Below are 13,634 nucleotides of genomic sequence, written 5' to 3'. Positions count from 1 at the left end.
ATGAAACAGATGAACCAACCGGGCAGCATGAACCCTACTTGCAGGAACCCAAGAACGATCCTCTGGCGGATAACCCTTCCAGTCAATTAGGTAATACAGCCGTCCCTTCATCCGCTTGGAATTCAAAATCAGTTTTAACCTCATACTCCACGTTATCATCTATTAAAACGGGATGAGGAGGTGGCAACTCTTGAGAAGTGCTAACGTATGGCTTCAACAGAGAGGTGTGAAATACAGGATGAATACCATACTCAACCGGTAAAGCCAACCTGATCGAACTGGATTCACCACCTTCTGGACAGGAAAGGGACCTACAAACCGAGGTTGTAATTTTCTTGGTCCTGGCAACTTCAGATTCTTCGTTGATAACCAAACCCTATCCCCAACTGCATACAATGGAGCTGGCCGTCTATGCCTATCTGCCTGTACTTTCATGGCTTTTTTGGACTCTAACAATTGCTGTTGGGCTTTCTTCCAGATGTCAATCAAACCCCTACTCAGGGAATCCACTGCTGGTAACCTCTCAGATGGCTGAATAGGAATTGTCTTAGGATGGAACCCCATTGAACAATAAAACGGTGACATACCTAAAGCCGAGTGCATGCTGTTATTATATGCAAACTCAGCCACAGGAAGGGCTTGTACCCAACTGCCCGTCAGTGACGTTAGCAAACAGCGCAAATACTGCTCCATGGTTTGATTGGTACGTTCTCTTTGCCCGTCGCTTTGTGGATGGTAAGCTGTTGACAAACGTTCTTCCATCTTTAATGATTGACACAGGGCAGTCCAAAAATGTGAAACAAACTGTGCCTCTCTATCTGATACGATGGCTGTAGGAACCCCATGCAGTCTGATCACTTTGGCCATAAACACATCAGCCAAATCCCTAGAAGTAGGTAACCCTGGCAAAGGAACAAAGTGAGCCATTTTTGTGAATAAATCCACAACAACTAAAATGTCCGTAAACCCTGAATCAAGCTGCAAATCGGTCACAAAGTCCATACTGACCGTATGCCAGGGGGAAGGAAGCACTGGCAATGGGTGCAACAACCCAGACGGAGACATGTGCGAGGACTTACTAACAGCACACACCGGGCATGAGGCCACAAATACCTGTACATCATGGGCCAGAGACTTCCACCAAAACCAACGCATACACAGCTCTTTGGTCTTATTGACCCCTGGATGCCCAACCAAGGATGATGAATGACAATATGTAAGAACCAGTGTACGCAATTCGGGGGCACAAACAACTTCTTTGCCTGATACAATAACCCGTCCTTTAACGTAATTCCAGGTTCCGACAACCACAGAGCTAGATCCAACTTCTTCATTTCATCCTGCACTTTAACCATGAAATCATCCATGGAAGCACAACCAACTATCTTATCACCAGGAATCATAAAACAGGACTCCTCCGTCTTGTTTCCTTGTGACGGATACGCATAAATCCGAGATAATGCATCAGATTTCCCCTGTTGAGCAGCTGGCCTATACGTGATGGTAAAATCGTATTCATTAAAGAATAGCACCCATCTCATCTGTCTGGGAGTTAAAGCCCTAGCGGACCGGAAAAACTCCAAGTTCTTGTGATCCTTATAGATGGTAATGGGGTGACGAGCCCCCCAAAGATAATGGCGCCATTCCTCAAAAGACAGCTTTATGGCCAATAGTTCCCTTTCGGCTATTGTATAAATCTGCTCAGCAGGTAGTAGTTTCTTTGAAAAATACGCAATTGGATGCATCAACCCAGATTCATTGTCACGCTGAGACAACATGCCCCCAACGCTTAGCTGGGACGCATCCGCCTCTACGTAAAACGGAAGAGCAGGATCAGGATGCATCAACACAGGAGCCGATGTAAAAAGCCCAATCAATCTTTCCAAAGCCAACTGAGCCGCAGGCGTCCACTCAAACACCACTCCCTTGTTCAACAAAGAAGTCATAGGCGAAACAATGTCAGAGAAATGACTGATAAAACGCCTGTAGAAGTTGGCGAAACCAAGTAGCACCTGTATATCCTTTACACATGTGGGTATGGGCCAGTTAACTATAGCCTCGATCTTCCAGGGATCCATCTTTATACCATCCGCAGATATCTCAGGAATCCCAAAAACTCAACATGTGTCGCACTGAAAGTGCATTTATCAAGCCTGACAAATAGACGGTGTTCCAACAACAGACAAAACCTGTGAAACATGAGCATCATGTTCCTCAAAGGACGGGGAAAAAAACAAAATATCATCAATGTAAACAATCACACTGACATCCAAAAACTCACGCAAAACCTCATTTATAAAAAACTGATAAGCGGCAGGGGCGTTACACAAACCAAAAGGCATAACACAATATTCAAACAAAAGAAACTTAGTACGGAACGCCGTTTTCCATTCGTCGCCCTTGCGGACGCGAATGAGATGGTAAGCACCTCTTAAATCAAGCTTCGTGAACACCTTGGCATGTCGCAGCTGGTCTAACAACACCGGTATAAGAGGTAATGGGTACTTGTTCTTTATTGTGGCCTTATTCAACGCTCTGTAGTCCACGCAAGCGTGAAGATTACTCTCCTTCTTCGGTATAAAAAATATGGAAGAAGACACAGGCAAAGAAGAAGGCTGAATAAACCCTTTCTTTAACATCTCATCCAAATACTGCCGTAGATGTTTCTCCTCTGGCTCCGACAACGCATAAACCCTACTACAGGGCAAAATGGCCCCCGGAACCAAATCAATACCGCAATCAAAAGCCCTGTGTGGTGGCAATACACACGCCTGGTCCTTATCAAACACCTCCTTATATGCTACAAACGAAGGAGGCACACAACGTTCTGATCACAACCACTCGCTGCACAAGACAGTGGAGACACCCAATCAGTCGCCTCACAATAACAGTGAAGAAGGCAATACTCCGAATCAAGCGTAACCAGCCTCCGCGCCCAATCGATTCTGGGATTATGGGCCTGTAACCAGGGTACCCCTAGTACTACCCCAAAGGCCGGTGCGGCAATCAGATCGAAACAGACCGTCTCAGAATGCCCATTATCGAATGTCATCAACAAAGGTTCGGTTTGTCGTACAATCGACCCAGAAGTTAGCTCCGTGCCGTCAATAGCCCTCACCGGTTCAGGATGTTTCTTCATCACACAGGGAACCATCAACGACTCGGCCAACCCAATGTCCATAAAGTTCCCTGTGGCCCCACAATCCAGTAATACCGACAAGAAAGCTCTACCACAAGATGAATAAGCGAAACAAGCCGATACCGTGAAATGATGCGGGACTCTTTGAACCGCCCCTTGTACATCATATGGGTTACAAAAACCTCTATCATGGACTAATGGACGCTCATAATCCCTTCCCACAAAAGCCACAGCCTTATTCTCCGGGATCCAGGACAGTTTCACTGGACACTCTCGAGCAAAGTGTCCACCCGTTCCACAATACAAACACAACTGCAACAAGCGCCTTCGCTCCTTTTCCTCCTTGGATAAGGGACCCCGCACCGCTCCCAAAGGCATAGGTTCAGGATCTATTTTCACGACCCCATTGTCAGATGTTTCTCTCTTGATTACAGTTGTTCTTGGGGGTTGATACCTATACTTTTCCCCTTTTCTTTCACTCATTCGATGGTTGGCTTTGACAACCAAATCGATGAACTCAACACAATCTGCAGGGGGGGTCTACAACCTGAGAGACTATATCTTTTAAGTCCTCGCACAAGCCCTGATAAAACAAAGAGGTTCTTTTTGCCATGGGCCATTGTGTCTCTGCTACTAGGCAATTGAAAGTAGCCACATAACCCAAAAGATCCTGCTTACCCTGCCGTAGTTTTAACAATTCAACATCACTTGCCTGCATAAAAGCATGCTTAGCAAACAGACTATGCATCTGGTTCTTAAAGGCCGGGAAACTATTCAATACCGCATCATTGTTTTCCACTAAGGGGACCGCCCAACTAGCTGCAGTACCCGAAAGATATGAGATCACAAACGCAACTTTAGTAGTGTCGTCAGGAAAAGCGGTTGGTCGACACATAAAGTGCAAATGGCACTGGTTCATAAATATAGCCTATCTGCTACTATGTTATGTTATGTTATGTTATGTTAAAGAAATTTGTAAGGCGCGACTAACACCATTAGGTTTCTTGGCACCATAATGAAGAGAGCAGATGAAGAAGCAACAGAGGACGTTTCATTGGTAAGATTCAGTAAAAAGAAAAGTTTTGAGAGAAGATCTGAATTTGGGGTACGGAGTGGACAGTCTGAGAGGCAGAGGGAGGGAATTCCAAAAAGTGGGGGCCAGGAAGGAGAACTTAAGCCCGCCATGTTTCTTCCTCTTGTATCTGGGAGTGGATAACAGGGCCAGTTGGGAAGACCGGAGAGTGCGAGGGGGAACATAGGGTTGAAGGACGGAAGAGATGAAGTGGGGGTCCTGACCGGCAAGGGATTTGAAAATGATGCAGCCCAGCTTGAACCTGCAGCGGGCGGCTACCGGGAGCCAATGGAGGTTCTTCAGGAGGGGGCGGACATGTTGATCTCTTGGGAGAGAGTGAATCAGGCGGGCAGCCTGATTCTGGATGAGCTGAAGCCGCCTAAGCTGGTAGGCTGGAATGCCAACATAGAGCGCGTTGGCGTAGTCGAGCCTCGATATTACTAGCGCTAGCAAGGCTAGGGTGAGGGCCTCGAAAGTAAGTAGCCGGGAGATTTTCCTAATTTTCCTTAATTGAAAATGGCTGGAGGAGACTACCGCGCTGATCTGGGGCGTCATAGAAAGGTCGCTGCTGATGACGACTCCCAGACTTTTGGCACAGTTGGCCGGGCGGGGTGGACTGCCGAGGCTGACCGGCCAGAAGGAAGAGTCCCAGGGGTTGGAAGGGCCCCCGACAAGAACCAGCTCGGTCTTGTCGGGGTTGAGCTTCAGATGGTTTGAGCTCATCCAATTGCTGATAAAACAGAGGGTATTTTGGAAAGTAGAAATGGAATCATCAGAGGAATCAATGTTGAAGATTAGTTGTATGTCATCAGCGTAGTTGAACGCTGTGACATTGAACTGCCGGAGGGCACGGATAAGTGGGGAGAGATACAAATTAAAAAGGAGGGGGGATAGGGAAGAACCCTGCGGGACACCACAGGTAAGTTTGACCTGGGAAGCAGAGAACTGGGATAGTCTGACAGCTTGATGGCGTTGAGTCTATCTCCGGAAAACCTCTCTGGAGCTGCTAGAGGCACCAGCACGGGAGTGTTCACTGTAATGGACAAAGGAGAAGAAGAACCGCTCTGCCCTCCACTCCTCTCATATTTAAATGTGGCTGGTTGAATCAATGGGGGCTTAGTCTTAACTTCACTCAGTGTCCCCCGTAATTCCTGATTCTCCTGACGCACGGATTGAACTTCACCCTGTATATGTGCTAAAGCCTGCATAATATCCTGCATCGAAGAAGCCCCCCCTGCTGCCTCCTCATCCTTTCTTCACTCGGGCGGTGTGTTAATTCGTGGGCTTGGTTTTCTGTTCCGATGCCGACCGGCCCAACACCGCAGGAGTGAAGAACGTCCCAATCCTCTACCCTCACCCTGACCCCAAACACCCGCAAACAAAAGAGATGGTGGAGAACACAACGCCGGGAGAAGGTGGGTAACAAAACAAGGGAACCCAAGGTCTTGGGGAACACAACTCGTCTCCTCTGGCTTCTTGGCAGCTGACAGCTTGACACAGACGAGACCGCTAAAATGAAAGAAGGGGACAAGATTAAACACACCCCTATTACTATGACCAGTGCCAAGTACACACACAAACCACCAACCTCCCTGCTTACCCCGGATAACAAACGGGTGTAGCTTGATACGAAACAGGAATTCTTCCACTGCAATCGTATTGGTTGTTTCTTTGCGTAACCCCAGACCAACCACGCCCCCTCGGGAAACACCGAGAATGACTAAGGGGGTGGAATGCACAATTCTTTAGACAAAAAAGGGACAGGGGAAAAATGGTATCAAGGGAATATGAAAGACACCCAAAAAGCCACTGCAATCTAAAAAAGAACACGAAGGTAGCGCAAAAATGGCCGTTATTCAGCTCCTTCGTGAAACCACCCAAACAATGCGCATAACAAGATGGTTTGGATACAAAAAAGGGATAATTACGGGACGATACAACTCAAGGAAACGCATCCGCGAATCCTAGAACGTCACCAAAGATCAAAAACAGGTCCCCACTAAAAGGGTTCAGTAATGCCCAAGGGAATAGGAAAAACAGGGGAGCAGGGAAAAAAGGGGGTCAAAACCCAGCACTAGAAAAGACCGCTGGAATGGAGCTCGAAGGAAGGGAAACAAGGTAGAACCACAGGAACAGGAATCACACGGCAAGGGACCAATAAAGAAACCAACCACCTGTTTCCTGTTGGCAACCCCTTTTTAAAGCGAGCCCTAGGGAGCGTCCATAAATTCACATATGCACTTGGCACTTTTAAGGATAAATCACTAACGGGGAACTAGACAGAAGGACCCAGGCCCCCTTGAACCCCAACAGTACCCCCTCCCAAAAGCCTCCCTAAAGGCCTTGGCTTCCCAGGGGGCAGACGATGAAACAGGCGAACCAACCGGGCAGCATGAACCCTACTTGGAGGAACCCAAGAACGATCCTCTGGGGGATAACCCTTCTAGTCAACTAGGTAATACAGCCGTCCCTTCATCCGCTTGGAATTCAAAATCAGTTTTAACCTCATACTCCACGTTATCATCTATTAAAATGGGACGAGGAGGTGGCAACTCTTGAGAAGTGGTAACGTATGGCTTCAACAGAGAGGTGTGAAATACAGGATGAATACCATACTCAACCGGTAAAGCCAACCTGATCGCAACTGGATTCACCACCTTCTGGACAGGAAAGGGACCTACAAACCGAGGTTGTAATTTTCTTGGTCCTGGCAACTTCAGATTCTTCGTTGATAACCAAACCCTATCCCCAACTGCATACAATGGAGCTGGCCGTCTATGCCTATCTGCCTGTACTTTCATGGCTTTTTTGGACTCTAACAATTGCTGTTGGGCTTTCTTCCAGATGTCAATCAAACCCCTACTCAGGGAATCCACTGATGGTACCCTCTCAGATGGCTGAATAGGAATTGTCTTAGGATGGAACCCCATTGAACAATAAAACGGTGACATACCTAAAGCCGAGTGCATGCTGTTATTATATGCAAACTCAGCCACAGGAAGGGCTTGTACCCAACTGCCCGTCAGTGACGTTAGCAAACAGCGCAAATACTGCTCCATGGTTTGATCGGTACGTTCTGTTTGCCCGTCGATTTGTGGATGGTAAGCTGTTGACAAACGTACTTCCATCTTTAATGATTGACACAGGGCAGTCCAAAAATGTCAAACAAACTGTGCCCCTCTATCTGATACGATGGCTGTAGAAACCCCATGCAGTCGGATCACTTGGGCCATAAACACATCAGCCAATTCCCTAGAAGTAGGTAACCCTGGCAAAGGAACAAAGTGAGCCATTTTTGTGAATAAATCCACAACAACTAAAATGGCCGTAAACTCTGAATCAGGCGGCAAATCGGTCACAAAGTCCATACTGACCGTCTGCCGGGGGAAGGAGGCACTGGCAATGGGTGCAACAACCCAGACGGAGACATGTGCGAGGACTTACTAACAGCACACACCGGGCATGAGGCCACAAATACCTGTACATCATGGGCCAGAGACTTCCACCAAAACCAACTCATACACAGCTCTTTGGTCTTATTGACCCCTGGATGCCCAACCAAGGATGATGAATGACAATATGTAAGAACCAGTGTACGCAATTCGGGGGGCACAAACAACTTCTTTGCCTGATACAATAACCCGTCCTTTAACGTAATTCCGGGTTCTGACAACCACAGAGCTAGATCCAACTGCTTCATTTCATCCTGCACTTTAACCATGAAATCATCCATGGAAGCACAACAAACTATCTTATCACCAGGAATCATAAAAAAAGACTCCTCCGTCTTGTATCCTTGTGACGGATACGCATAAATCCGAGATAATGCATCAGATTTCCCCTGTTTAGCAGCTGGCCTATACGTGATGGTAAAATCGTATTCATTAAAGAATAGCACCCATCTCATCTGTCTGGGAGTTAAAGCCCTAGCGGACCGGAAAAACTCCAAGTTCTTGTGATCCGTATAGATGGTAATGGGGTGAGGAGCCCCCCAAAGAGAATGGCGCCATTCCTCAAAAGACAGCTTTATGGCCAATAGTTCCCTTTCGGCTACTGTATAATTCTGCTCAGCAGGTAGTAGTTTCTTTGAAAAATACGCAATTGGATGCATCAACCCAGATTCTTTTTTTTTGTTTTTTTTGTTTAAATATTTTTTTATTTTCTTTCGCTTTTTCTGTTAATTACAATGCAGCATTTACAGTACAGGATTTTCACGCCATTATACATACATATACAGTAGTACCAACTGTGTACCCATAACAAAGCCAAAATTATGAAAAAATGGAAAACATAGAGATTGAAAAACAAAACAGATCAAGACATAAGCTAACATAACCCATAAAAAAGAGAGATTTTTATGTCTTGCTACTCTTCCACTCTTCTATGGGGCGCCAAATCTTACCACCCAACGATCTTGCCCTTCTGCCTTTCCTATCGTAAATGGCTTTCTCCAGATTATATATGTGTAAAATCTTTGCCATCCATATCTGAAACGTCGGTGCAGATTTATCTTTCCAAGCTTTCGCGATAATAAGTCTAAAAACTGCTGTGACCACAAACAAAAATTCTGGATGAATATTGTTATTACCTATACTGATGCCTAATATTATCAGATCGTCCGTTAATTTCACTTTTAGCCCCAAAGATTTCTCCAGAAATACCTCTATTGCCGCCTTTAAAGTAAAAAGTTGTGGACACTGTGAAAACATATGCGTAATATTAGCACTCGATGAGTTGCAACGTGGGCAAGTTATTCCAGTGCTACCCCGCCCATTGTGCAATTCTAGCTGGTGTGTGGTATAATTTTTTTTTTTTTTGAAATATATTTTTATTGCAGGAATTAGCAAATTGTTACATATACGACCAGCAGTATAAATCCAATAAAATCAATGAACTGCATCCCACCATCCCCCAGCAGCATGTACCCATATACAGCCATTCAGCCCACAACCCAGAGGTCGGGCGGCAAAATCCAATGGGGGCTCAGCAGGAAAGCAAAGCTGGTCCGGATAATCCACTGTCCGTCATCTGCTTTTCTAAACAAGCCTATAAAACCCCCAAAGAAAACCCCTCCCATAAAACACTATAACCCAAATAATCCCTACCCAACCCAACCCCGCCATCAGTGTATGGTAGCAGCCGCAGTAGGATTCATGAGAGGACCCATGAGGAGAGTATCAGAACATGAATTGCAATCGCCTATCGGGACTCGGGGCGCGCTGCTCCCTCACTGTCAGTGTCGCTGGGGGCGCAATAGTCCCTGAGGGCCTGCACTAATGTCTCCCATTCTAGCGCTGCCTCCTGTGCCTTCTCGTTATGCTGTCTCCCAGCTAGTTGGTATCTCAGCGTGCTTTCTCCCGCTGCCCACTTCAAGAGTTCGCTGTGCCACCTGCTCCCAGTCGGACCAGCCCGTGCCTTCCAATTCCTGGTCACCTCTCGTTTAGCTAGGAGAAGCCCCAAATCAATGAATTTGCTGGAAATTTTGTTTTTGGGGGTATGTGGAAACCAATGTAAGAGTCCCACTGCCGCATCGACCGATAAGGATCTCCCTGTCACCTCCTTCAGGGTCTTCCCCACTTCCATCCAGTAGGAGGACAATCCCGGGCAGGCCCACAACATATGGAGGAGGTCATCCTCCGGCGCCGGGCATCTGGGGCAGTTCGCCGAGCCCGTGGCGAAATACTGTTGGATTTTCGCCGGGGTCAAGTATGCTCTATGGAGTACGTAATAGTGGACCAACTGAAAGCGGGCGTGGCGCGTGCCCTTCCAAGCTCGCCGCACGAGTTGGGACCAGGTCGTCTCCGGGATCTCCTTGCCTATGTCTGCCTCCCAACGGGCTCTCAAGGTCGTGAGGGGGGTCAGCCCCTCATTGATCAGTCTACCGTAGAGGCAAGTGACCGCCTTCACCGTGCCCGCAGACATCATGACATATTGGCACACCGGAGACGTAGGGGGCTCCTCTTGCCCGCTTTTCCAGTGCGCCTGGATCGCTTGGACGAGGGCCGAGTGCAATAGAAAGTCTCCGCGGGGAACCTCGAAGCGGTCAATGAGCTCCTGAAAGGGCAAGAGCGCCCCATCCTCATAGAGGTCCCCCACCAACTGCAGTCCCGCGTTCTCCCAGTCCGCCAACCGTGACCAATCACCGCCATGGGGCAAGGCCGTCAACATCCCTAAAGGTATTTCAGGCGCATACGGTATTCGCAGTTGGCCCCGGGCGTGGGCTCGGTTCCAACACAGGCGAATGGTCTTCTCCTCCAGCGACAGGTCTTGCAAGGCCAAACGTTGTCGTAGCGCTACGAAGGAGAGAACATGCCTGGCCATCCCCGTACCTCTTCTGTCCTCCGGGCCCCGGAATTCCCTGGCGATTTCCTGGGTGAGGGTCTGGAGCTGCGCCGCTAGATAGTATTTCTCAAAGTCCGGCACCGCCAGCCCACCCTCGGCTTTCGGCCTCATCAGGGTCTTAAGGGCCACCCTTCGGCGGCCCGAGCCCCAGAGGAATCCGACTATCATTGACCGTAGGAGCCTAAATGTGGCCGGCGGGATCCAGATCGGTAGCCCTCGGAAATAATATAGCAACCGGGGAAGCGCCACCATTTTGAGCAAAGCGATCCGCCCCGCCATCGAGAGCGGTAGCGTAGCCCAGAAATCCATATTACCCCGTAGCGCTCGACTGCATCTGGCAATGTTTCCGTCTAGGAGGTCAGATGGTTCATGATAGACATACACTCCCAGGTACCTAAAGCAGTCAGGTTCCCATCTAATCTCTCTATTGAGAACAGGGCTAGGGGTGCCTCTGCGAACCGGGAAAAGGCATGTCTTAGCCCAGTTCACCCGGAGGCCCGAGACCTCCCCAAACGCCATGAGCGCCGTCGCAGCTCCATGCAGGGCACCAACCGGGTCTTCAAGGAAGAGCAACAGGTCATCGGCATATAGCGAAATGTAGTGCGGGCCCGAAGGTGTCCAGAAGCCATTATAATGAGCCCCCGATCGGAGTAGCAGCGCGAGAGGCTCCACCGCCAGCGCGAAGAGAAGTGGGGATAGCGAGCAGCCCTGTCTCGTGCCTCTCTCCACCGGGTACTGTGAGGAAATTAACGGGCCTGCCCGAACCCTGGCCGATACAGAGGTATACAAGACCGTGGTCCATCTGATGAAACCCTCGCCGAGGCCGAACCGCCGTAACACAGTGTGCAGGTAGTCCCATTCCAGGCTATCAAATGCCTTCTCTAAATCTACCGATAGGATCACCGGGCACGGAGCGTCCACGAGCGGTTCCCCCAGCAAGCGGAACAACCTACGGATGTTCATGGTCGTGTTTCGCTTGGGGATGAACCCAGCCTGGTCTTCATGTACCAGGGAGCTCATGTGGCCCAGCAGCCTCGAGGCCAAGATGCTGCTCAGAATCTTATAATCGACCGTCAGCATCGATAAGGGACGGTAGGACGCCGGATCGGCCGAGTCCCGTCCCGGCTTGAGGAGGGGAACCACCAAGGCCTCGCGCATCGAGCCGGGGAGCCGGCCAAGCCTCTTCGCCTCTCTATATACGATCACCAGTCTCGGGGCTAGGAGGTCAGCGTAGGCTGCGTAAAATTCCACAGGGAGGCCGTCTAGGCCCGGGGTCTTGTTCCGTGCCATCTTTTTAATGGCGCTGCGGATCTCCCCCAGTTCGATATCGGACCCCAGGGCTTTCGCTACGTCAGGCTCCACCGTTGGGAGCTCCAGGGGCCGTAGATAATCCTCGAGAAGGTCAGGGTCCCTGGCTGAACGACTGCGATACAGCTGATCGTAGTAGTGCCGGTAGCAGCTCAGAATCTTCGGCTGAGTGTGCACCACGGTCCCGTCCGCCATGCGCATGGACGTCGTCAGTGAGGTCTGGCGCGTAGGGTTAGCCAGCCACGCCAACAATGCGCTCGACCTATCCCCCTCTGCGAGGGACCTAACCGTATAGGCCTTGTAGTCGAAGCAGCGCAGCCGCTCGACCTCTGCCGCCACCGCCTCCTTCGCCTCTACCGTGCGTCCCTGAAGTTCAGGGTGTCGGGGGCGGCGGAGTTCCAACTCACGGAGCCTCCGATCGGCAACATCTAAGTCATCGAGGATAACCCGCCTCATACCTACCCTCTTGGTGATGCAATAACCCCTCACCACCACCTTAAAAGCGTCCCATTCCAGCGCTCTCGAGCTCGCAGTGCCCCTGTTGGACGCGAAATACTCCGCGATCTTATCCCCTAAGTCCGCTTTGAATACAGTGTCCTCGAGGATCTCGGGACGTAACTTCCAGGTGGGCACCGCCGGCGCCCCAGGAAACCAGCGAAGGGCCAGCAGGAGGGGGTTATGGTCCGAGATGGTCCTAGTTAAATATTCGGAATGGACCGCTACTGAAACCAGTTCAGTCGAGCCAAGAAATCCGTCCAACCTAACGTGTAACTCGTGTAGGCCCGAGAAGTAGGAATAGTCTCTAGTGTCGGGGTGTTGCGCCCTCCAAATATCCGTCAAACCCCAGCGTAGCTGCCAGTCCCTACGACCCTTAGCCACACGGCGGACCGGAGAGTCAGGGAGGGGCGGGTGCGAGCGATCGGTCTCCACATCCACTACTGAATTGAAATCCCCACCGAGCAGGAGGGGCCCAGTGAAAAAGTGGGCCAACGAGCCCGATAACCTGGAAAGGAAGGCAATCTGGTCCATGTTAGGTGCGTATACACAGCAAACGTTTAGGTCCCTCCCCCCCAGAGTGCCCGAGATGGCCACGTAGCGCCCCTCTGGATCTACCACTGAGTTTGTGACCTGGAAGGGAACCCCAGCTCTAATCCAAATTAGCGCCCCCCTGGCATACGCGGAGTACGATGTGTAAAAGACCTGCCCCCTCCACCTACGCTGTAGCGCCGCCCCTTCCGCCTTGTTCAGATGGGTCTCCTGCAGCAGCGCCATTTGTATTCCCCTACGCACTAAATAAGCGTGGACTTTGTGCCGCCTAGACATGGTGTGAAGCCCCCGCACGTTCCAAGTAATACATTTCACATTAGCAACATCAGCCATTGTCCCATACTGTTTGTGCAAAGTCTCCCCATCTGGGTCCCAACAAAGAACGAACAACAATCAACCCATCACTGATGGCGGCCATTTTCCCCAACCAAAACTCAACAACTCTTATTCTAACCAAACCCCTGCCCACCCTCCCCAGAACAGGACCCAAATAGCACCATCTAGTTCCCATCCAAACCATGCCCTCAGAAAACCCCTCGCCCCCAACTAATCCTGCGGTCGCCACCGTAGGAAGGCCTTAAGGGCCAGGTGCGGGCTGGGTGGAGGCAGCGGGCCCTCGATGCCCCAGCTACCAGGACTAAAGCAAGCCCAAAACAGTAACGGAAACCCTCGGGGCAAGAGCAAGGCACCCCCCCCTTCTCCGGAGATCATGATCAACCATCGGCT

The sequence above is a fragment of the Lissotriton vulgaris genome, chromosome 4_1 (genome assembly GCF_964263255.1).
Source record: "Lissotriton vulgaris chromosome 4_1, aLisVul1.2, whole genome shotgun sequence".
NCBI lineage: Eukaryota > Metazoa > Chordata > Amphibia > Caudata > Salamandridae > Lissotriton > Lissotriton vulgaris.
The sequence above is the reverse complement of the archived record's forward strand: the minus strand, read 5'-3'. Positions refer to the sequence as shown.